The sequence below is a fragment of the Narcine bancroftii genome, chromosome 1, assembly GCF_036971445.1.
Source record: "Narcine bancroftii isolate sNarBan1 chromosome 1, sNarBan1.hap1, whole genome shotgun sequence".
Lineage (NCBI taxonomy): Eukaryota > Metazoa > Chordata > Chondrichthyes > Torpediniformes > Narcinidae > Narcine > Narcine bancroftii.
Genome location: NC_091469.1, coordinates 34,002,787 through 34,029,049, shown reverse-complemented (window position 1 = coordinate 34,029,049; position 26,263 = coordinate 34,002,787).

Below are 26,263 nucleotides of genomic sequence, written 5' to 3'. Positions count from 1 at the left end.
GCATGAGTCAGAATGCGACGTAGGGAAATGAGAAATAACTGCCGATACCTTTATAATAGTGAGTTTAACCACTTATCTGTGGGTCAAACCTTTCAGTAACGTCTTTGACTAGCAGCAGTGGTTATATCTGCAGTTGGCACTGAATGAAACTTACTGGCAGCTTCAAGCCAAATCAAACGTGTGCTTTGCACAGAACAACAAAGATCTTTTAGACCATGAATAAACCTGGCCTTGAGGGCATGATCTAAAACTCTCTCAAGTCAGAACACTTTGATCACCTTTGATGCAGTCACACATAGTTTCTATTAAATTTTATTGGGAATGTCTTAGATATACAAAATAGAAACTAATCTTTGCAACTTTGAGACACACAAGCCATTTTATTTTCCTGACATTCTATCATTTGCTGAGAGAATGTACAGATTCCACACAAATAACACTGGTGATGAGGATTGAATGTGGGACACTGGAGCTATATGCCACGAACTACTAGCTGTGGCCTGTGCTGAACTTATAGCTCTCCAATATCTGAAACTGTTGTGGATGAAGCATTCTTCTCACCCTCAATGTATGTCTACAAATAGTATATTTGCAGCTTTCTCCAGAGTGACTAGATTTGTTTCTGAGCAAATGAAACACTTCAAAGCTGATTTCCATAAGGATTGTTGCTTGCTTGGATCCCTTTACTGCTGCACACACTGCTTAGGCTTTTCAATAGGCTTTTGCTTCAGGAGTACAAAAGCCATCTGCATCCTCTTTGCAAAGGAAGTAAGTGATTCAGAGATTTTATAAAGCTTATGCTGCATGGCAACAGACTTCTCTACCCACCAACTTCTATCTTAACTCTCATGCTGATCTATACTAATCCTACTTACCTGTATTAATTCCATGTCCCACCACCCCTTGCTCATTCAAGCACCTGTCCAGATGCTCTTGAACAATGTTACAGTTCCTGCCTTCACCATCTCCACTGGTAGCTCACTTCAGATACCAACTGCTCTTTGTTTGAAAAATTCACTCCTTTGATCCCCTTAAACTCCTGCTATTTTCAGACACCCCCTACCAAAGGAAGACACAGAGTAGCTCCTGCCACCATGATTCTCATAATTTTATATACTTCTATCATATCACCTCTCAGCTTTGTTTGCTCTGAGAAACAGGCCCAGCCTATCCAGTTTCTTGTTATAACTCAGGTCACATTCTGGTGAATCTTTTCTGTGCCATCTCTAACTTAATCTCATTTTTTCTGTGCTGTGATTACTAAACCTGCACAAAATATTCTAAGTGGGTCTGGCCAACATTCTGTGCAACTGGTCTATGATTTCCTAACTCTGAGTGGCATGGCTGATGAAGACAAGGCTGCCATATTTCTCCCTCACTGTCCTGAATCCATGTGATGGCCACTTTCATGGACCAAGGTATTTGCACCCCAATGTTGATTTATTCAGCAATACTCCACAGCCCCCTGCCACTCACAGTTGCACGCCCTGCCCTTCTCAAAATGCATCACTTCACATTTGTCCATTATAAATTTCTAGTTGATTAATTTCCTGCTTTAACCTTAATGAATCTTCTTCCTTACCCCACTATACCAGCAATTCTGGTGTCATTTGCAAACTCACTAATCATCTAAATCATTATTAATTATGCATATAAAACAAGAGGGGATCTATCTCCAGTTCCTTTGGCACAATACTGGTATTAGATCTCCAATCTGAAAAAAAAATATCCACTTCTACCCTTTGTCCACCATCATCAAGCCAATCTTGCATCCAATTGCCAATCTCACACTGGATCCCATCTGTTCTAACATATCAGACCTTGCAAAAGTCCATGTAGACAATATTGATACCCTCATGTGACAGATTATGTTATATTTTATATTGTATATAGATATGTTTTAAAGGAGATAAATTGTGGCAGGTTTTTTTTTAGTGTAGGTCACAAACAAACACTTCACAACACAGATCTCATTTTAAATGCTAGAGCTCTGCTCAAGTCAGACAGTTCAGGCTCCAGGTGCCTTTGCAAAAAAATTGAAGAATGTCTATAAGGGCTTCACAAGTAGGTGTTAATTGGACATGCTGTGGAGTAATAGATTATTGTTTTGGAAAGCAACAGATGAACGGACTCAGAAGATTGGGTCTACTTCTGCAATCTGTCTGAATGCAGTTTGATGTTCTAAGAGGGTCAGGTGGTTTTCTCTGAGAGAGAGAGAGAGAGAGAGAGAGAGAGAAAGAGAGAGAGAGAGAGAAATTCAGTTCTACAGTTCAGCAGCAGCTGGGACTTGAACAGGACAAGCTGGCAAACTTGTTTGGAACCCAATTTTGAAGATGGGTTGTGATTTCTGAATTCAGCCTGGTCATAGCCCTTCTGGTCCATACAAGAGAAGATGCTGGCTGTATAATGTTCCACTTGAAATAAGGGAAACAAAAAAGAACTCTGTGGTGACCTGAAAGAAAGATGTTATCATTTGGAGAACCCTGATGAGGCAACTTTCTTCAGCAAGACACTGAATTGGTTGATCAGAAGGAATCAGTTTGTGTTCAATGAGCAACAAATCTCTCTCTGAAAACCAACAAGGACCTTCCTGAGTGGTAACCATTTACCTTTCAAACACAAAAGCCTGGTGAAGATTCATAAATGTTAAATTCTGTGCACAGTATAAGAATTGCCTGATACCGGTGAATTTGGAGCAGTGAGAAATGAGATCGGACTGTGAATCAAAGAACCTTTCTGAACTTACGCACACATCAAATACTCATGTGCTTAGAATTAGAAGAGGGTTATGTTAATAGAAATAAGAATTTGATCCTGTTTTCATGTTTAAAGATAATTAAAAACAACTTTTGTTTAAGTAACCATTTGTCTCAGTAAATTTCTATTGCTGCTGAGTTTTGGGGTCCTCTCGGTCCGCCACACTCATCAATCATAGAACATGGATCAGTGCATCTCAGGTTTTACCTGAACATTGCCTGGATAGTTATCAGGATGTTGCCTGAATTGGAGAATGTCTGATGAAGAGAGGGTGAGCAAGCTAGGGTTTCTCTTTTTGGAACAACAGAGGATAATAGGCAACTTAATAAAAGGTGTTTTAGACAAAGAGAGACATCAATTTCTCATGACATAGGAAGAGGCCATTAGGCCCACTAGTTCTGAACCAGGTCTCAGAGCTTTACTCAACTTATTCCCTGTTATTCTATTTCTCTTTGTAACATCCATCTCTCTCTGTAACTTCTGTTTCTCTCTCTCTCTCTCTCTCTCTCTCTCTCTCTCTCTCTCTCTCTCTCTCTCTCCTCCCCCCCTTTCCCCCTTCCTCCCTCTCTATTTTTCTCACTCATGGTAATCAACTCACCCTATGATTCTTCTATTTCCCCACCAACACCGACCGGGGCATTTTTACAGTGGTAATGTCACCTATTAGCAAGTCCAAGAGATGAGAGAGGAAAGTGGAGCACCCTGACAAATTCCACAGTGTCACAGAGGGAACATGAAAAATTCACACAAGCAGCACTGGAGATCAAGTTGGAAATGAGATCAAGTACATGTCTGGCAGGTCCTCTCGTCACTGTGCCATCATGTGGCAAGAAAGAGAGTGAATTTAGCTGTGCAGTCAAGGGTGTAGAGGGAGAATAGTAGGGGACTGATTACCTATCTTTCTTTAATAGTGCTGGCATGATTGTGGGGATGTTGTTACCTATCTTCACTGATTGCTCTCTGATAGACTTCAAGTCTAGGATCAAGTTTCAGAGAGAGAGAGAGAGAGAGAGCGATAGAGAGAGAGAGAGAGAGAGAGAGAGAGACTGACGCTTAGATCCTGAAGTTTTGGAATTAGTTTGCAGAAGTTCATGGGCTTGAAGGCAGAGCTGTGGTCTGTGAACTGTCATCATCAAACATAAGTATGTGAATAAGCAAGACACTGAAGAATATAGAATTAATGTAGGCACGAGGGGTTCAAAAAGATAAGCATAATGATCAACATAGACACTGTGTGCCAAAGGGTCTTGGTCTATGCTATTCAACTCCCTGACTCCATCTATGACTCTAATATGAAAAATGGAATGAAACTCAGTGAATAAAGAAACATGAATGGCAGATTTCTGAGGAACTTTCCAGAGGTCAGCAAAGTTAAGTTGATGAACAGAACTTGGAAAATTTTCCTTCCTGAGATTATATTACACTTAAGTATTTCTACAGAAGAAAGTATACTTTTTATGTGGTAGTTCTATTACATGTGATAATAAGTATCATTTAGCAGGAGCATAAGCACCAGGAGCAGCCCAGTTTGCATAGTGGTTAGCGCAATGCTATTACAGCACCTGTGACGTGGGTTCAAATCCGGCACTGTCTGTAAGAAGTTTGTATGTTCTCCCCATGTCTGTGTGGGTTTCCTCCAGGTGTTCCATTTTCCTTCCACCTTCCAAAAATGTACAAGGATTGTAGGTAAATTGGGGTATTGGGAGACTCCAAGGGCCAGTTACCCTGCTGTATTTCTATTTTTAAAATGTATAAAAAGAATTATGCTATTGTCTGCCAGGATCCAAAGTAGATAATGCCTCAATGAAGTACACCTGAGTTGTAATTATTGTTAACATGAAGGAACGCCAATCAGCATTTAGTTTAGGTTAAGATATTGGGGGAAATAAGACCTCCAGTTGCCTCCAAAGCAGCTCCATCCTTTATATCCAGTGAGGTCTCCAATTTACAAGGTTTACAGCAGCATTTCCTCAGTACATCACTGGATAGTCTGCCTGAACTTTGTTCTCAAATCTCTGGAGTGGGATATGAATGTATTTCTAATATCATTCCTTGCATAATTTACGATTCTTTTGGATGGGAATGTGCAGTGCATACTAAATGGTTGGATGCAGTGAGGATGAAAGGGAAACTCCATTCCGAAAAAAGCTCAAAAAGATGCAAAGGATTTGTGTGTTTCTTTCCTATACTTTGTTGCTGTTATTTTAATTATTCACTTTTCGTAACTTAGAGAAATTATAAATCTGAATAGAATTGTAACTAAATATTATCCCCAAAATAAATGTAGTTATCAAACAGATACATGAGGCTGCAACCATGTGATACTGGAAGTGCCAAACTGAACATCACTGGCCAGGTTATCAGTAAGATTCACTAATATACTGACAGCTTCACCTTTCATCACTTTTAAAGAGCGAGTGAGAACTAATTTAACTTTGAGTAAGACATATTTTGGAGGAGAAAAAAAACGCTCTTTGTCAGAGAGACAAAAAAAATCTTTGAACCAGTTGATCTCTCTCTGTAACTTTGCATTCAGCCCTGCTACTATATTTATGGGATGATGAGGTGGGCTGCTCGCAAAGAAAATTTTCTTGCCTCTGAGCATGTGACAATAATCTTGAACTTGAACCAGGTTGATACCAGATTGTAGTAGGCTGCAAAAAGCTTGGCTGGAGTCAGGTGAATTTTCTTTACTCCCCACTTCTGATGAGCAGTCATCAGCCTGAAGCTTTCATGCTGTTTCTTCTTTGACAGATGTGACCTGATCGTTCTCTCCAGCATTTTCTGTGTCTAATTATAACTGAGCTCAGGTGCTGGTGAATTAAAAGTCAACATTTGCCTTGCACTCTAAGATCGAGATTTAAAGCAAAAGAGTATATGGAGAGATAGCTTTCTATCTAAGACAATTGTTGGTGAGAAAAGCACTGAGCAGTGCTCAGTTACCATTAGGAACTAAAGCTCACAAATAGCAGCTAATTACAGCTTTATCAGTGCACAACACCAACAGTTGCTCAAATGAATTGAAACTGTTTAGAAAACTGAGGGGAAATTATTTGCCTCTCTATGATGAATAAAAGATAATGCTACACCCATTGTCAGGAAGCTTTATGTCATGGGATGGAGCTAATTGCTTAGGAAGCAATTTATATGCATATAAAATATGGACTTCCAGTTGGATGTGATATGGAGTAGTCCTCTCTATCACAGCTCTATAATTTCAGTATTTTTTCCCTTGCTCACTTTTTAAAAACTTTCAAAGAGATGTTGAATTTCATTTTTTGTGTTTTTTTTTATCAAAGTTGAAATGGATACAAGGAGTGGCAAGGTCAGAAAAAAATAGAAACATGAAACTCCGACTAATCCACTGGCAAACCCAACTACTGAGGACCTCTTTGAAGCACTTGAGCAGTTCAAAGCATTGATCGCTGAAGAATTTAAAGTTCTGAATGCTAGGTTTGTGGCATTGGAAAATCAACTTGCACAGGCCTGTCATTCTACTGACGAACAAGGTGAGCATTTGACCTTGGCAGAATCTACTTTAAGGTTTGAAGATAATAATGAGAAGTTAACAGCGAGAATTATCGATTTGGAAAGTCAAAATAGATGGCAGAACCTGTGCATTGTGGGCTTGGCTGAAGATACTGAAGCTGGCATGCTTACTTTTTGTTACTTGCTGGTAATGGTGTTTGGGAAAGAGTTGTTTCTGAGACCACCAAAACTTGCCAGAGCACATCATTCACTATTGCCTGCCTAAATCGGGGCAAAAACTACATTTGCCGGTTATACGCCTACACCACTATCAAACAAAGGAGCTGCTGATCTGTGAAGTCTGTCGTAAAGATACACTGTAATACAATGGCAAACAACTTAGAATCGTGGAAGATTACTGTCCTGAAGTTATGAAGTAGTGGGCTGTTTACAGGGATGTTATGTTGGAGCAATTCAAGCATGGGTGTAAGCCTTCATTGCTGTATCCAGCACATCTTCGCATTTCTCTTCCCAGCCGGAACAAGAGATGGCTTAGTACAATGGATGAGACTTACTTCCTGCTCCAAGTCTTGAATGTTATTTTTTTCTTTCCTTTTTTCTATTGAATGGTTGTTTTGAACCGATAATTAAACTTTAAAATGTTAGAGGTTCATTCATTTGTTTTTAAGGCTTTCACAGGAAAAACATTGTTATTACAAGTTGATTTAGTTTGGAGTGATTGAACAGAAAGAAATTGACATAATTTGATTCTATTTACAGTTAAGACTTTTCTATCAAAATGGGATTTAAAAAAATATCCTGTAATAGACATAAAAAATGATGAGAAGTCTTCAAACTTTTTTTTTGTGTATTGTGATTTAGCTTAAACATGTCTGGTATGAACAGCTGCAGGGGTAATGTTTATTATTTTGCTTTTGAGTGGGAACATCTAATCTCCATTGGAAGATAGTGGGTTTCTAGATTTATTATTTAGCATGCTGTTGGTCTATTTGGCAGCCTTAGGAGGTGGGACTGTAGATGGTGGATGGGTTCTATTTTGCATTGCCATGGTGCTTATTGTTATGTTTTTTTTTTGGTTCCAGCTTTTGGAGTTGTACTTTTTGATTTAACAGGGCCATTTGCAGATTGGGGGTTGTTGTGTACTTTGCATGAACTTGGTTCTGTACCTGTGCACTAGCATTTTTGAAATTAGTATTACTGTTAATAATTATTTTTATAACTGATTGATCATGGCTAATTTTATTAATTTCCTTAGTTGGAATCTAAAATGCCTAAATCATCCAGCAAAGTGAATGAAAGTAGCATCACATTTTGGATTCTAATGGTCATTTTGTTATCGTTTCAGGGAAATTACATGATAAAATAGTGGTTTTTTGAAAATGTTTATACTCCTAATGTTGATTATCCGTGGTTTTATTATTTTTTTTACTTCTTTGCTGAATCTAAGTTTATATTCACTTATTCTTGATGGAGATTTCAGCTCCTGGTTGGACTCTATATTAGAGCCTTCATCTTTTAACCCTGCCACATTAAACAAATCTGCTTTATTAATGCATTCTTTTCCATTGGATTATGTAATGTCACATGTCTGCCATTTTTTTTATCCTACTAACAGAGAGTATACTTTTTTTCTCATGTTCATCAGACTTACTTACATATTGATTACTTTAAAGATGATCAATTAATTCCATTAAATTATTCTTGTGAATACCACAGTATTTCATAACTGATCATGCTTCTGTTACATTATCATTGATTTTTCCTAATTTTCCTCAGGTTAAAAGACATTGGTGCTTTTAATTCAGTATTAATATCAGATGCCGCCGTCTCCCCCTTGCTCCTGCCTGGATCGGGGCCGCCGCCGCCTACCCTTCGCCCGGACCGGGGCCGGGGCCGCTGCAGCTCTCCCTGTGCCCGGACTGGGGCCGCCGCCTCCCACTCTCTGCCCGGACTGGGGCCTCCGCCTGCCTCACTCAACCGAGGCCGGGGCCGCCGTCTCCCCCTTGCTCCTGCCCGGATCCTCTTATAGACTCATTTCTTTCCTGAATGTTGATGATAAAATTTTAGCCAATAGGATGGAAGACATTCTACCATCAGTTATTTTTGAATATCAGACTGGGTTGAGTAAAAAACGATATTCCTATTTTAATATATGCCACTTAATGAATATTATATGTTTGCTCTCCGGGAAAATTCCTGTGTGTATTCTTTCATTGGATGCAGAACAAATTTTTGATTGAATTTAATGGGCATAATTGTTTATAACTTTTGACAAATTTAATTTTAGTTCCAATTTTATTACGTAGGTTAATTTATTGTATCACATCCATTGCCACAATTCTTACTAATTTGCAACAATCTCAGCCTTTCAATCTGCAACGTGACACTCGTCAAGGATACCCGTTAAGTCCTTTATTATTTGATCTGGTGATTGAACCATTAGCAATTACATTTCATGAGTACATGATGATTTGGGGATACAGAGGAAAGGGATTGAACATAAAATCTCCCTTTATGCAGATGATCTCCTACTTTTCATTTTAGATTCAGTTGCCTCCCTCCCCATTATGATGCCATTACTTTTATAATTCAGTCAATTTTAAGATATAAATTGAATTTGCATAGAATGAACTTCTTCTGTTAAATTCTCCTGTATCAATGTATGATTGTTTTCCTTAGAATATTGATAAAAATCAATTTACCTATCTTGGTATTACAATTACAAAGAATCATAAGGCCTTTTTTATGGCACAATCCCACATTAAAGCCGACTCATGAAGAAAAAGATGAGAAGACCTACAAGGCAGATTCAGCATTGCTTTCTTAGAGCATCATTGGGAGCCATCTTCCAGAGCTGAGGGAGGTGGGGCAAGTAGTGCAGTAGTGCTGGCTGTCACTGTAACATCATCCATATGTGTCGATAAGTGAAAAATTAATGTTGACATTCCCTCCCACCCACAAGAACAAAAAACGTTAGCCATCACTAATATGAACACAGTAATGATGTGATTGATACGAGAAATAAGTATCTTAACACACTAAGTGCTTTGAAATTCGCGCTCCTGGGTGGCAGAATGATGACATAATTAAAACATCATCAGCCCACCCATTTCCAGCCAGTTTCAGTGGCATTGCCTTTATGGAGTAGGTTGAGAGAGATGCTCTACCCCTGAGTGTACCCTCCCTCCCCCGACAGATTGGTGTTTGCCTGCTGAATCTGCCCTCGGAGCTTTTATGAAGGTAAGTGAAGTGATATAAAGACGGAGAATATTCCCTTTACATGTGCTTTTTTTTAAACTATAAAAAGGCCTATAAACATATTTTTAAGGAGAATTATCTTGCTATGTTCAAACAAGTGATTTAATGGTCACATTTGTCTACAACCTTTGTCTATTAAAATGACAATCTTACCTAAATGTTTATATCTTTTTCAATCTGTTCCAAGTTTTGTACCTAAGTCATTTTTTTTACTTACTTGACTTGACTATGTCATCTAACATATGGAAGGGTAAGCATCTTGCCTTAATTAAATACTTCCACAGAGATCTAAGAGAGATGGTAGAATGGCTCTGCCTAACTTTAGATTTTATTATTGAGCAGTCAATATATGATGTCTTATGTTTTGGTCTTTTTTTCATAATCATTCTGACCACCCATTGTGGGTATCAATGGAGCTGAATTCCATCCCCCCTCCCCCCCCACCAACCACCCACAAATTTTTCCAATTTAGTGCTTCTTCACTCTTCATTTATACTTTCAACCCATTTAATAGACAATCCTAATGTTAAACATTCTGTGAAAATTTGGGCACAGTTTTGAAAGCATTTTGCATTTCATAATTTCTCTCTTTTGAGCCCTATCATATCTAATCACCTTTTTCAATCTTCTTTGCATGATGTTATTTCTTCAGAAATGGTAATGGTACAGAGAGGGTATTCAGTTTTAAGGATCTGTTTGATGATGGATATTTTGCATCACTTGAGCAGCTTTCTCCTAAATTTAACCCATCCAAACCTCTCTTTTTTTTTAGATGTTTGAAAATTCAGCATTTTCTTGAATTTCAGTTTTCTGATTTTCAAAAACAGTCTGTATCAAATTTTGTGGATGAGTTTTTTTAGTTTAATTCCTTCTTGTAAAGGTTTAATATCTATTATTTATGATAAAATATTGTGTTTGAATCAGACTTTACTAGTTAAAAATTTTTAAAAGCCTGGGAACAGGATTTAAATTTGACTATATGAGAAGTTGATTGGGACAAAATTCTTAAGTTAGTTAATAGCTCTTTGATATGCACCCGTCATTGTTTACTGCTATTTAACGTGGTACAGAGCACTTATAAGGTTAAATTGTCTCGCTTTTACTCTATGAGTCTCTATTGCAACAGGAGTAAGAGCAGAGAAGCATTGTTAATTCATATGCTCTAGACTTGTCCTAATTGATAAAAATACTGGAGAGAGGTTTTCTGTACTTTGGCTACAATTTTTAATATAGATTTGGTACTGAATCCTTTGGGGCTCTCTTTGGTACAATGAGAGGAAATGATTCTTTTTCATCTCTGGTTCAGAGTCATGCTAAATCTTTTGCCTCTCTTTTGGTGAGATGTACGATTTCACTTAAATGGAAGGATACTGCCCCACCTACTCATGATCAGTGGTTGTGCGGCATCATGTCCTGTTTGCTTATGGAAAAGATTAATTGTTCAGTTAAAGGTTAAAAAAAAGGTAAAGGTTCCATTATTGTCACATAATACTACTTTTAGAATATAACATACATGAAATTCTTTAACTTTATAATTCAGATATATTTCTGATGCTGTGGGGGTCATTTATGACACACTTTCTTATTTTATAATTTCACTTGAATGTAATTGAATTATCTGACATGTCTTTTCCATGTTATTTTTCTTTTTTTTATTCTCCCTTCATTTTTTCTTTTAATGCTGACCATATATAACATCTGGCAACACTGTTAGGGAGAGCAACTGAGTTTTTTTTTCTTTTTGTGTTGTTTCTCCTTTATTTTTCTATCTTTTTATTTTTTATTATTTTTACTACTAGTTCCTTTTTTAAAATATGCTATCTGGACTACGAATGATGGATATGTTTTACAATTTACATGCTTTTGATACACTTATTGTTTTATTAATTATGTGTAAATATTCATATCATCTTGTGTTTTATTATTGACATAGATAAAAAGAAGGAGGAAGTACTGAAAAAGGATTACAGAGAGCTAGGACAGAAACTAAGAAATAGGACAGCCAGGGTGGTGATCTCTGGTTTGCTACCTGTGCCAAGTGCAACTGAGGACAAAAATGGAAGGTTAAGAAAAATGAATGTGTGGCTGAGGGGCTGGTGTAAAGGACAGGGTTTTGGCTTCTTGGATCATTGGGATTTCTTTTGAGGAAGGCATGACCTCTACAAGAAGGAAGGGTTAAACCTAAACCCAAAAGGGGTCAATATATTGGCAGCTAGGTTTGGTACAGCCGTTGGGTGCGGTTTAAACTAATTTGGCAGGGGGGTGGGAACCTGTTTGATAGGGCAAAGGACAGAAAAGATAAAACATGAAAAGTTAGGTTAGGCAGCAAAAGTAAAAAATCAGAAAAAGCAAGGAGGGTGAAAAAAGCAAATCTGAAGGCTTTATATCTTAATGCAAGAACCATTTGGAACAAGGTAGATGAATTAGCTGTGGAAATTGAGATAAACAAATATGATTTGATTGGGATTACAGAAACAGGGCTGCAGGGTGGGCAAGCCTGGGAACTTAACATCCCGGGGTATACGATATTTAGGAGGGATCGGCAAGAAAGAAAAGGGGGTGGGGTAGTATTGATGGTGAGAGGAGGGACCAACATGATTGACAGAAAGGATATCAACTCGGAAGATGCGTAATCTATATGGGTAGAACTGAGGAATAGCAAGGGGCGGAAAACGTTAGTGGGGGTGGTATATAGGCCTCCAAAGAGTAGTGTAGAGGTGAGGGAAGGCATTAAAAGAGAAATTAGAAAAGCGTGCAATAAGGGAACAGCTGTCATCATGGGAGACTTTAATTTGCATATAGATTGAACTAGCCAAATTAGTAAAAATACTGAGGAGGAGGAATTCCTTAAATGTTTACGGGACGGTTATCTAGACCAATATGTCAAGGAACCAACTCGGGAGCAGGCCATTTTAGATTGGGTATTATGCAATGATAAGGGGCTAATCAACAATCTTGTTGTACGAGGCCCTTTGAGTAGGAGCGATCACAATATGATCGAATTCTCACTCAACGTGGAGAGTGATGAAATTAAAATTGAGACTAAGGTCCAGAATTTAAATAAAGAGAATTATGATGGTATGAAACGGGAGTTGAGGAAGATTGATTAGGTGGTGTTTATGGGGGAGTTGACTGTGGATAGACAATGGAAAGCATTCACAGATCTAATGGAGAAATTGCATAAATCGTTTATACCGGTTTGGCATAAAAATAAATCAAAAAAGGTGACTCAACCGTGGATAACAAGGGAAATTAGAGACAGCATTAGGTCCAAAGAGAGAGCATATCAATTGGCCAAAAAAAGTACCACAACCGAAGACTGGGAGCAGTTCAAGATGCACCAATGGAGGACAAAGGGATTAATCAAGAGAACCAAAATTAATTACGAAAGTAAGCTTGCGGCAAATGTAAAAACCGACTGCAGAAGCTTTTATAAATATGTCAAGAGGAAAAGATTGGTGAAATCCAGAGTATGTCCTTTGCAGTCTGAATCAGGGGAATATATAATGGGGAATAAGGAAATAGCAGACCAATTAAATTCTTACTTTAGTTCTGTTTTTACAAGAGAGGATACAAATAACCTCCCAAGGATGTTGGGAAACATAAAGACTAATGCAAGGGAGGAACTGAAAGAAATCAGTATCTCTAAGGACATGGTCTTGGGGAAATTGAAGGCAGATAAATCCCAAGGGCCTGATAATCTACATCCTAGGGTACTTAAGGAAGTGGCCATTCAGATAGCAGATGCTTTAAGAATTATTTTCCAGAACTCGATAGATTCAGGATCAGTACCCATGGATTGGAGGGTAGCTAATGTTACCCCACTATTTAAAAAGGGGGGAAGAGAAAAAGTGGGGAATTATAGGCCGGTGAGCCTTACATCAGTAGTGGGCAAAATGATGGAATCCATTATTAAGGATGTAATAGCGGAGCATATGACTAGCAGAGAAGGGATCGGACGGAGTCAACATGGATTTACAAAAGGTAAATTGTGCTTGACAAATCTATTAGAATTCTTTGAGATGGTGACAGGTAAAATAGATGGGGGAGAGCCAGTGGATGTGGTATACCTGGACTTCCAAAAGGCCTTCGATATGTTCTCGCATAAACGACTGGCTTTCAAAATCAAGGCTCATGGGATTGGGGCAAAGAATTGATGTGGATTGAGAACTGGCTGACAGGTAGAAGACAGAGAGTTGGGATAAATGGCTTGTTTTCTGAGTGGCAGGCGGTGACCAATGGGGTGCCCCAGCTGTTCACAATTTACATTAATGATCTGGATGAGGGGATTGGATGTAATATCTCCAAATTTGCAGATGACACTAAGCTAGGAGGGGTTGTGTGCACTGAAGAGGGGGTCAGGAAGTTCCAGTGTGATTTGGATAAATTGAGGGACTGGGCAGATACATGGCAAATGCACTACAATGTGGATAAATGTGAGGTTATCCACTTTGGTAATACAAACCGTAGGGCAGATTACTATTTGAATGGCAATAGATTAAGAGATGGGGAAGTGCAGAGAGACCTAGGGGTACTTGTACACCAGTCTCTGAAGTCGAGCATGCAGATACAGCAGGTAGTTAAAAAGGCAAATGGTATGTTGACCTTCATATCAACAGGTTTTGAGTATAGGAACAAGGATACCTTACTGCAACTGTACAGGGCCTTGGTGAGAGTATTGTGTGCAGTTTTGGTCACCTTATCTAAGGAAGGATGTTCTTGCAATGGAGGGAGTGCAGAGGCGATTCACCAGGCTGATACCTGGAATGGCAGGAATGACTTATGAGGAAAGATTGCACAAATTGGGATTGTACTCGCTGGAGTTTAGAAGATTGAGAAGGGATCTCATAGGGACATATAAAATTCTGGCAGAACTGGACAGAATGGATGCAGATGGGATGTTTCCAAATATGGGAAAATCCATAACCCGGGGCCATGGTTTGAGGATAATAGGCAAACCATTTAGGACTGAGATGAGGAGGAATTTCTTTACCCAGAGGGTGGTGAATCTGTGGAATTCATTGCCACAGAGAGCAGTAGAGGCAGGTTCATTAAATATATTTAAGAGGAAATTAGATATATTTCTTCAGTATAAGGGTATTAAAGGTTACGGAGAGAAGGCGGGGATGGGGAACTGAACTTTAAGATCAGCCATGATCTCATTGAATGGCGGAGCAGGCTCGAAGGGTCGAATGACCTACTCCTGCTCCTATCTTCTATGTTTCTATGTTTCTATTATAAGCCCTTTATTAAAATCAATAAAATATTTTTAAAAGAAAAAAAATCAACCTAATTATAAAGAGGTGGTATCTGGCCTTTAAGAATTAATTTTAAATTCTAGGGATAGTTCCCTGGACAGAATTAAACAAAACTATGGGAACAAGATTCTCAACAGCTATTTTCGGAAACTACATGGAATTCTATTCTGAAATGAGTGCATTCGTTCTCTCTTTGTGCTAGACATTCATTAATACAGTTTAATGAAGTATACTGGGCCCACTATTCCAAAGTCCAATTAGCTAAATTCTGTTCTAATTTTTCTTCTAAATATGATAAATGTATAAATGAAGAAGGTGCACTGTATCATATGTTCTGCTTATGTCTGTCTCTTTCCATTTGTTGGGAAGGGGCATTTCATACTTTGTCTTTAGTTCTTAATATTAATTTGACTCCAAATCATTTTCTCGCTCTCTTCGGAATAAGTGGGCTAACAGTTTTCATTCTGGCGGCTTCACAATCCCATGTAGTTGCCCTCGCCTTCCTTATCACAAGAAGGGCCATTTTAATGAGATGGAAAGATGCTGTCCTTCCCACTCATCCTCAGTGGTTGTCCAATATGATGGCATGTTTGACTTTGGAAAAAAAATTAGTAGTGGACTGTTTGTGTTAGTCAGTAGCCTCAAAAGGGAGGGGATTGAATTAGATATTTGGCATAGTGTTTTTCTTTTTAATATAACATGGGTCTCAGTATTATTTGTATTATGATTCAAGATTTGTTAATACTTTATTTTATTGTTATGCACTGTCGGACTCTGGCTTTACCTTACTCTTAATTTAGTCTATGTGTGGTCTGAGTCCAGCATGTTCTTTGAATGAAGTGATAGGAGAAGGTATTCAGTTCAACAGTCAATTTATTACACAGCACAAGAATAAAACTTAACAGAGTTCTGGGTCAGTCGTTATTTCATAGGTCACCTGCACAGTGAGCTATTCCCCAAGACTGACCCCTATTGTCCAGTTGGCTCAGTTTATATAGATCAACCTTATCATACAGAACAAAAGTTTTCTTCCTTTGCTAGATCTTTTTGCATAAGGGTTATCACAAGTCATCTCCTGTTTTGCAGATATCTGGTGTGTAGCACTCCCATCTTAATCCTCCAGGCCAGACTATCCTGTTGTGTTGATCAGAAATTAATTCATCCCCAGATATTTCTAATCACCATTCTGTTCCTGTCTGGCCAATTTCTGCTGTTCTCTTTAACTCCTCCTCAGTTTGAGCATTCCTCCTAAATCGTTTTATGCATTTCCTCTCCCTGTATTTTGGGAGCGGACAATTTTGCTCAGCCAACTTTGCTCCATGCTGTGATTGCCACTTAATCACATTCCTCTTTTTCCCTGAACCATGCAGTAAATATAAAATTATTAATTAATCATTTCTTTCATAATGTTTTAACCCCTAGATTCCAACAGCACCTATGGAACATTTATTTGATAAAACCAATAAAAATAGTGAAAAAGAAAAAAAGGAAAATATTGCAAATATAGTACAGTAAAATTGAAGCATCCTAAAATCTGGAGATTGTATCAATGAGGTTCTGCACTAAATACAAAACTCCAATCCAAAAGGTCATTTCTAGGATCTGCTCTGTTTGACAGTATGTTCCAGTACCGATTCTCGACTGAAACACAGTGCAAGTCTGAGATATTTCATATAGATGCTGATGCTCCTTTCGCGCATTGACAATGTGACAATCTGCAAGCTAAGAGGTTAAAGCAGGATGATATCATAAATTTAAATGGAAGGTAAATAGTTACACACACCTGTCAATGTTTGGTTTGTTATAATTGCTTAGAGTTTGTTTACCAGAGTACATAATGGGTGTCTCTGAAATACATCATCATTGAAAGGGAACTTACAATTTAATAAATCAGTTTCTTCTCTCTGGCACCCAAATTATTCACTTCATAATGAACCTGTCTATTAATTGTTCACTCTATATTGTGTGCTTTTGTATGTGTGAGACAGAAAGAGGGAGAGAGATCTGGCAGTGTAGTTTTAAATGATGAGAGCAAAGATTGGTTACCACTTTTTAGACATGACACCGAGTTGAAAGTCATTAATTTAAATAAATTACTATCATTAGAATGACCAACAATAAAAAAAAATGGTGCTATTGTTAGTTGCCTGGGAAACACAAAAATTGTTTTTTTTTATTTTGTGGCAGGTATTTAGACATGACTTGAATACAAAGGAAAGCATGCTAGACCCTGAATCAAGCTTGAGTAATGAATGTAACAGTGGAAACTATTGTCTTGAGGTAAGCAAGTAGATATCCCTTTACAAGAACAAACTGTACTGTTTTTTTAGAAAAAGTATGTTTCTAGAGGACTGCTATTCTAGGACTAAATCAAGGTTCTCAAATTGTACTAAATATCTGCATTGGACTAGTAAAGTCTGCTCTATTTGTTCATCTGGATTGTATTTGCTTGAAACAGAACGTTGTGATGGAGATTTTAACTTGACACATATTGACTGGCACTCCCATACTGTAAAAGGGCTGGATGGCTTGGAGTTTGTCAAATGTGTTCAGGAAAGTTTTTTAAATCAATGGAGAGGATACAATACTTCTTTTTAGATTATTTTATTTATATTTTCAAATCAACATAGAAATGAAATTCATCAATTGCTTAAAAGAAACATAATCTTATAATGCAATGTTGTTTTTAAATAAGAAAAGAACAAGCCCTAACCCTTCCTCCTCCCATTAACCCAAAGATGCAATACTTGATCTCCTATTAGGGAATCAGATAGAACAGGTGACAGAAGTATGTGTCGGCAAACATTTTGGGTTCAGTGACCATAATGTCATTAGTTTCAAATTAATTATAATTAAGGATAGGTCTAGTCCTCGAGATTCTAAATTGGAGAAAGGCCAATTTTGTGGAAATGAGTAAAGGATCTAGGAAGAGTGGATTGGGATAAGTTATTTTCTTGCAAGGATATGTTCAGTAAGTGAAAGGTCTTCAAAGGTGAAATTTTGAGAGTGCAGAATTTGAATATTCCTCTCAGGATTCAAGGCAAAGGGAGGTTAATTCAGAAGGTTCAGACACTAGGAGAGTTTGTAAACTGGATTCACATTTGGCTGAATGGGAGAAGACACAGAGTGGTAGTGGATGAGGCTGGAGGCTTGTGACTAGTGGTATGCTTCACGATTGGTGTTGGGACAATTGTTGTTTGTTGTCTATATCAATGATCTGGATGATAATGTGGTAAATTGGATCAGCAAGTTTGCTGATGACACTAAGATAGGAGGTGTTGTAGACAGCGGGTAAAGCTTTCAAAGCTTGCAGAGGGATCTGGTCCAACTGGAAAAATGGGCTGAAAAATGGCAGATGGAATATAATGCAGACAAGTGTGAGGAGTTGCATTTTGGAAGGACAAACCCAGGTAGGACATACATAGTAAATAATAGGACACTGAGGAGTGCAGAAGAACAAAGTGATCTGGGAATACAGATACACAATTCCCTGAAAGTGGTATCACGTCGACTGGGTTGTAAAGAGAGCCTTTGGCATGTTGGCTTCATAAGTACAGGAGTTGGGATGTTATGGTGAGGTTGTATAAGACATTGGTGAGGCCAAATTTGGAGAATTGTATGCAGCTCTGGTTGCCAAACTATAGGAAGGATATCAGTAAGATTGAAAAAAGACTGCAGAGAAGATTTACTAGAATGTTGTCAGGTCTTCAGGAGTTGAGTTGCAGGGAAAGATTAGAATGAGGGAACATTTGATAGAGGCTTGCAAAATTATGAGTGGTAGAGACAGAAGAAATGCGCGTAGGCTCTTCCCACTTAGATTAGGAGAGATAAATATGAGAGGACATGGTTTTAGGGTGAAAGGTTTAGGGGGAACATTAGGGAGGGAATTTCTTCGCTCAGAGAGAGGTGGGAGTTTGGAATGAGCTGCCATCTGATGTGGTAAATGCAGACTCACTCTTAGGTTTTAAGAATTAATTGGATAAATGCATGGATGGGAGTGGTCTGGAGGGTTATTGAATGGGTTTAGGTTAGTAGGACTAGAGGAATGATGTTTTGGCACAGACTAGAAGGGTCGAATGCCTGTTTTCTATGTTGTAGTTTTCTGTGGTTCTATGGACTGACAAACAAAAGGGGGAAAACAGTGAGTGTAATGGTTGGACCTAATGCTGTTTCCCATTTGACAGTTGAATCCACAGTGGAAGGTTTCAAAGGAACAAATAATGCACCATTGTCATCTTTCTGAGCATTTCCTTTGCTCTCTGTATGTTAAAGACCTGGAGTAAGGGGACAAAGTGTAGAGTGTCCAAGTTTACCAATGACACAGAACAAGGAATGGGAGGTTAGTTAGGAAGGCTGAGCCCTTGGGTATTAATTTGGAGATATTCAAATGGATTCAACAGTGGCTGGAAGGAAGGTGCCAGAGAGCAGTAGTAGATAATTGTTTGTCAGGATGGAGGCCGGTGACAAGTGGTGTACGTCAGGGTTCGGTATTGGGACCGTTGCTGTTTGTCATATATATTAATGATCTGGAGGATGGAGCGGTAAATTGGATTAGTAAATATGCAGATGATACTAAAATAGGGGAAATTGTGGATGATAAAGAGGGTTTTCAAAGATTGCAGAGGGATTTAAACTGCTTAGAGGAGTGGGCAGAAAGATGGCAGATGGAGTTTAATTCTGATAGGTGTGAGGTGCTTCCTTTTGGAAAGAATAATCAAAGCAAGACATATGTGGTAAATGGGAGGGCATTGAAGAATGTAGTGGAGCCGAAAGATCTAGGAATAACGGTGCATTGTTCCATGAAGGTAGGAGCGCATGTGGATAGGGTGGTGAAGAAAGCCTTTAGTATGCTTGCCTATATAAATCAGTGCATAGAATATAGGAGTTGGGAAGGAATGATGAAACTGTACAAGGCATTGGTGAGGCCAAATTTAGAGTACTGTGTGCAGTTCTGGTCACCGATTTATAGGAAGGATAGAGAGAGTGCAGAAAAGATTTACAAAAATGTTGCCTGGGTTTCAGCATTTGGAACACAAGGAAAAAATGAGCAAATTAGGTCTTTATTCCTTGGAACGTAGAAGGCTGAGAGGGGGTTTGATAGAGGTGTTTAAGATAATGAGAGGGATAGATAGAGTTGATGTGGAAAGGCTTTTCCCATTGAGAATAGGAGAGATGAATACAAGAGGTCATGGGTTGAGAGTTGACGGGCAAAGGTTTAGGAGTAACATGAGGGGGAACTTCTTTACTCAGAGAGTGGTCACTGTGTGGAATGGGCTTCCGGGAAAGGTGGGAGAGGCGGGGTCAATTTTGTCATTTAAGAAAAAGTTGGATAAGTATATGGATAACAGGGGGAATGGAGGGACATGGGCAGAGTGCTGGAAAGTGGGATTAGAGGAGGGTACTTGGATCAGTGCGGACTAGAAGGGCCAAATTGGCCTGTTTCCATGCTGTAATTGTTATATGGTTATATAAGGTGGGACATCATGTTGCAAGTGGTGGATATTTGGAAAATGGAGTTTAATTTTGGTCAGCATGAAGCCATGCACTTTAGAACTTCAGAAGGAGGAATCTGAATGCAGGCTATTATCTAAATGGAGAAATATTACAGATGAGTGAAACATGAGTCACAAAAGGTGAACAAGCAGGTTAAGGAATGTAAATGGCATATTAACCTACATCGCAAGAGGGATGGAGTTTACATAATAGTCTTATAATTGTACAGGATATTCATGAGATGCATCTGGAGCACTGTTTTGCTCCCTCTGTTTGAGAAAGGATATTGGTGTTAAATGCAGTCTGAAAGAGATTCACAAAGGAGAGAGGGACATAAGCTAATTACTGGGATGAGAGGACTGTTCTATCACAAGTGACGAAAAAAAATTAGATCCTATTTTACAGCATAAAGAAGAAGGATGGCAGATCTTAATGAAGCAAATAATTCTTTGGCTTTGCATTTATTTTTTGGTGGATGCAATGCGAGTATGCACCCTTTGATAATTTTGTGAATCAAATAGATCTCATCTATTTATCTGAATTAGCAACAGGATAGATGTTGAGATGTTTTCATTGGTAGGAAGATATAAATGAGAGAACAGTTCTGAATAAGAAGCAAATTAACGATTATGGGAAACAGGCAGATAAGTGGAGCCAAGTCCATGGGCAGATCAGCTGTGATCCTACTGAATGGCAGAACACACCGAATGGGCTACTCCTGCTCCTATTTCTTATCTTTTTATGATATGGTTACAAGATTGAAGGGCTTTAATTTTAAACTGAGTTTTCTGTAGTTTAGGGTAGAGTTATGGAGGCTAAATCATTGGGGATACCAAAAGATAAAGATTTTTTTATAAGTTCTGGGGAATGAGGACTATGGGGAACTAGCAATGATGAGGAGATGAGGCCTGGGGAAGATCAGCCATGGTCATGCTCAATAGTAGGATGAGTTTGAGGGGCCAAATAGCCTATTTAGTTTTCATGTTCCCTGGGCAATATTTTCATTTCTTCAGTGCTAATTTCCCAACTTCTGGAGCCATTGATAATATTTAAGGGATGGACAACCGACCTATACATAATAGGACTTTGAACCAAGCACAGATGTATGGCAAACCAAGTTTGGAATTGATGGCTTCTCTTCTGAAACCATACAGATTTATTGGTTTGAAAATGTATTGTGCAATATTAACAGCAAATTAGTCACAAATGTTCAAAGAGTATTGCTAATGGACTATCGATTTGTCTTGTGCCTTTCATATATTGAAAAAGAAAGCATGAGCAGGACTATTGATTTTTGTTACGTTTATCATTCCTTTTGGACAAGCAGCATGAATCTTGTGAATATCTACCATTAGAAATGTAAACAATAGGAAAAGGAACTCACATGATTTTCCACCCTATTCTAGTACTAGCATTTCAATGATCATTGTGTGAGGTGATTGAAGTGTAATGGTCTTTTTACATTGCCAAACAATCTATTTATTGAGTTGGATAATAGTTCAGCACAGACTAGATGGCCTGAAGGGATGGTTTCTGTGCCTTATTCTATTGTTCAAATTGAGCTTTTTATGGCCTCGTACTGAAATAAAGGGGAAAAACTGTGTTTTGCATGCTATCCAGGCAAGTCAACCTATCCTTGAGTACACTTTGCAAGCTAAGGGGTTTTAACAAAGATTAATATCATAAATTTAAATGGAATATAAAGAGTTACACACACCCGTCCATCTGTTTGATTTGTTATAATTGCTTGGAGAGATAATTTAGTTCTTTTATTTTAAATATTTGTGAGTTTAACATTTAGCTTACATAAAAAATTTTTAAGGAAAACACATAATAAGTCATCTCATTTTCATACAAGTACATAAAAATGGTTGGAGCTACATTAGATAGTTCCTTAATTCACATGAGAAACAAGTTATTGAATTATTCAATGATACCCATGTTGAAACCTATATTTGCCAAATTAATCCAATTTAATGGCTAGTCCCATTAAAGATCATCATCTTTTTCAGCTGTCTCTGCTAGATGTAGGTTTGAAGGAATAGTATAGATTAGGTCTCCACTGGCCACCGTGACAGAGGTGCACCAAAGAAAAGGTACAAGGACTGCCTAAAGAAATCTCTTGGTGCCTGCCACATTGACCACCGCCAGTGGGCTGATATCGCCTCAAACCGTGCATCTTGGCGCCTCACAGTTTGGCGGGCAGCAACCTCCTTTGAAGAAGACCGCAGAGCCTACCTCACTGACAAAAGGCAGAGGAGGAAAAACCCAACACCCAACTCCAACCCACCAATTTTCCCCTGCAACCGCTGCAATCGTGTTCGCCTGTCCCGCATCGGACTTGTCAGCCACAAACGAGCCTGCAGCTGACGTGGACTTTTTACCCCCTCCATAAATCTTCGTCCGCGAAGCCAAGCCAAAGATAGATTAGGTATCCAAAGTTTAAGGATCTTTTTATTCAAGATAACTTTTGCCTCTTTTGAACAATTATCAGCCAAATTTAATCTTTATAGCAGAGATTTTTTACATATTTACAAGTTAGATATTTTGTTCAGTCCAAACGTAATGATTTTCCTCAAATACTAATATTCTTTTTTTAATTGTATTTAATTTTAAGAAAAGAATATACACACAAACACACACACAAAGGACTTAATGAAAGTACATTCAAATATACACACACACACACACACACACACACACACAATCCTTAAAATGCAAATTAAGTCTAGAAATAATCCCTCTGTAGCTTAAGAGAAAGGAAGGGAGACAGTGGACAGAGAAGAAGAAGAAAGAAAAGGGGAAAAGAGCTGGCATCTACTTTTAATACAAGCAAAAAATAAATAAATATAAATATAAAATTTTTAATAAATAGACTAAACTCTCCAGGAATTTAAATAAGGCTGCCAAATATCTATGAAAATTTCTAAGTAATTTTCTCCAGGGCTATACTACTTTACATTTCCATATTCCAACAATCAATATATAAAATGGAATTGGATTTCCATGTTTCTGCTATACATTTCCTGGCTATTGCCAAAGCAATTTTAATAAATTTGGATTTACTTTTGGGGAAGTTCCATTCATGACAGCCAAATTCCCCAAAAGGAACAATAAATACATTAATGAACCATTCTTGATTCATTATTTAACTAACTTTTTTTCACGGTGGATTAATAATGATTTTTGAATTTCAACCACAATACTTGGGATTCAGAATGATTGGGAATGAGATTTGACCATCACATTTTCAGAGGAAGGTTGGTACTCTACTCTCTACTTGATTAATGATTCCTCATTTTGTGCAAGGCATTTTCTTTTTACAATTTAAGGTGGTGCATTGAATACATATTTCCAAACTTAAATTATCTTGTTTTTTTATGCAGATATAGATCCTCTATGTGAGAAGTGTAACACTTTTGAAGCTTCACTGACCTCTACGTCTGGGAGTGCCCAAATTTAGAGAGATTTTGGAAAGACATTTTCCAAACTTTATCAACAACTTTTAAGATCAAAGTAGAAGCACTTGGCAGTGTAAAAGGGGTTTTAACACCTCTGGTTGAAGAAAGAAAACCTAAGCTCAGCAGATAACCTAAAACCCTCATCCCTTGCAGAAGATCATTTCTGCGCCATCTCTGTGCATCCATAAGTATGGTGTCATCTTCTGAACAAATGAGATCTCCCTGACTGCTAAGATAAAGGAGTATCCTTAATGATTCTACAAGAATAGTAAGATCAAAAGGGTAACTAAGGAGAGAATTGTCCTGTGAAGGATGAGGGTGGATATCAGTGTACAGAGCCGTAGAAAAAAGGCGAGGATTTTGGTAACTTCAAAAAAGAGAAAAGGGATATCCTGAAACTATCAATATTATGAAAGAGGAGGTGTTGGGAGTCTTGAAATGCTGAACTCTCTGATCAACTATGGTGTTGTGAGAAGCAAGGGAAATGATTGCTTTTGGCCTGGCAGAGTTTTATATTTTTCTGAGCCACTGGTCATGTGCTGGAAGAGTGGAGTGTGGCAAATGTTTATTTAAGAGAGAAATAAGGAACCACAGGCCAGTGAGCTTATTATCAGTGGATGGAAGGATTTCTGAGAAACAGAATTTATCTATTTAGAAAGGCAGGGACTGATTACCATAAGTAAGCATGTCTTTTAGTGGGGAAATTGTGTCTGACAAAATTGATCTGAGTATTTTAATGAGGATTCATGAGAGTTTGGCACAGATGTTGTCCACATGGGTTTTAACAAGACCTTTGACAAGATCTTATAAGGTACACTGATTCAGAAATTTAGATTGTATAGGATCTGGGGTGAGCTGGCTAACTGGATACAAAAGATGGTGGAAGTAGACAAAGTTGAAAGTGGAGGGTTATCATTCATATTGGAGGTCTGTCACCAGCAGTGGGACACAGGAATCAGAGCTGTATCTCCTTTTGCTTGTGTTACAAGATCAAACCAGCAACCACAAAGAAGGCATATCACGCAGGGGTAAAAGTGAACAATTACTTTATTAACAAAAAAATTCACCTTCAAACTTTAATTCAAAATCCCCCCTTTTATAACAATGCCCACTGGTTACTATGCAAATTTCTATAACAGTGTAAAACTAATAAATTCCCCAGCCTAAATATAACATATGTAATTAAAGTCTAAGTTATATTTCCAACCTGCCCTCACAAAAACTTAGACACAAAACACATAAGACTCACAAAACTTCGATCTCAACTGAAGCAAAGATCATAAACAAAATTCAGTTTGTTTGGTAAACTGAAGCCAAAAGATCTTTGAGAGAGAGAGAGAGAGAGAGAGCGAGAGAGAGAGAGAGAGCACAAAATTCAAAGTTGTCTTGTGTTACTTGCAGAGAGAGGAACAACTGCCTTTGTCTGGATCCTTCTGGCTGCCTTTGGAATGTTCCTCCTTTTTGAAATCCCAACATTCTAAACAGTCCACCAGACCATGACTCATGCTCTGGGCCTTCTTCCACTCCACAGCACCCCCAGTGGTGGTTTATCGTCCAAGTCCAGAATTTTTTTTTCATTTTCTGCACATGCTCAGTTCGTCTCCCACACTCTCAGCAATCCACCTTCACCTTGGCTCTCTAAGGCAAACAGTCACTTTTTAACATAAAACCACACAACACAGAGGTCAATACACAACACAGAACTCTGTAACACTTGTCATATAAGTTAATGATTTGGATGAAAATGTAGGTGGCACAATCATTAAGTTTGCAGATAACATCATAATTGGTGTTGTGGAGATTGAAGAAGGTTGGCTCAGGTTATAATAGGATATTGATCAACTGAGAAAGTGGCAAAGTATTGGCAGATGGAATCCGAGAAGTTTGATGTGATACATTGAGGGAAGCTAAACCAGGGGCAGGACATACACAGTGAATGAAAAGCCTTGGGGAGTGTTATATACAGTGGAAACTTGGGACTATTTTATGCTGGCTCAGTGAAACACATTGTCAGAGCCACTGAATGGTGAGCATGCTCAGTGCGAAAGTGTATTCATACATGACCGGCAGTCTGAGATATGAGTAAAATATGTGCTGTAAACTTACAAGCTTCTCTGAGTGTTTATTAATACCTCTGATGGTATAACTAAGGACATAACATGGTGGTAGCGGTGGGATTGACAGAAACCCACATCAGATAAGGGAAAAATCCCTATAAACTAAAATAAACATGAAATAAAGGAACAAAGGGAAAAAAGCAGCATTCCCTGATGACCAGACCTGGAGAAGAAAATGGCCGCAGCAGGAGCAACACCAGCATTACATCCAGTCATGGACGGGGAAGCTGACGACATCAAAGATGCTTTTAAAAAGTTCAAGCAGAAGTGCAACCTAGCATTCAAAAGTCTCAAGGGAATCACACCAGAGGAAAAGGTTAGTTACATCTTTCTTTGGACGGGGGAGCGAGGACTTGACCTGTTTAATAGCTGGGAGCTGGCTAAAGGGGAAGAAAATAACCCTGAAAGGATGATAGAAAAATTTGCCTCT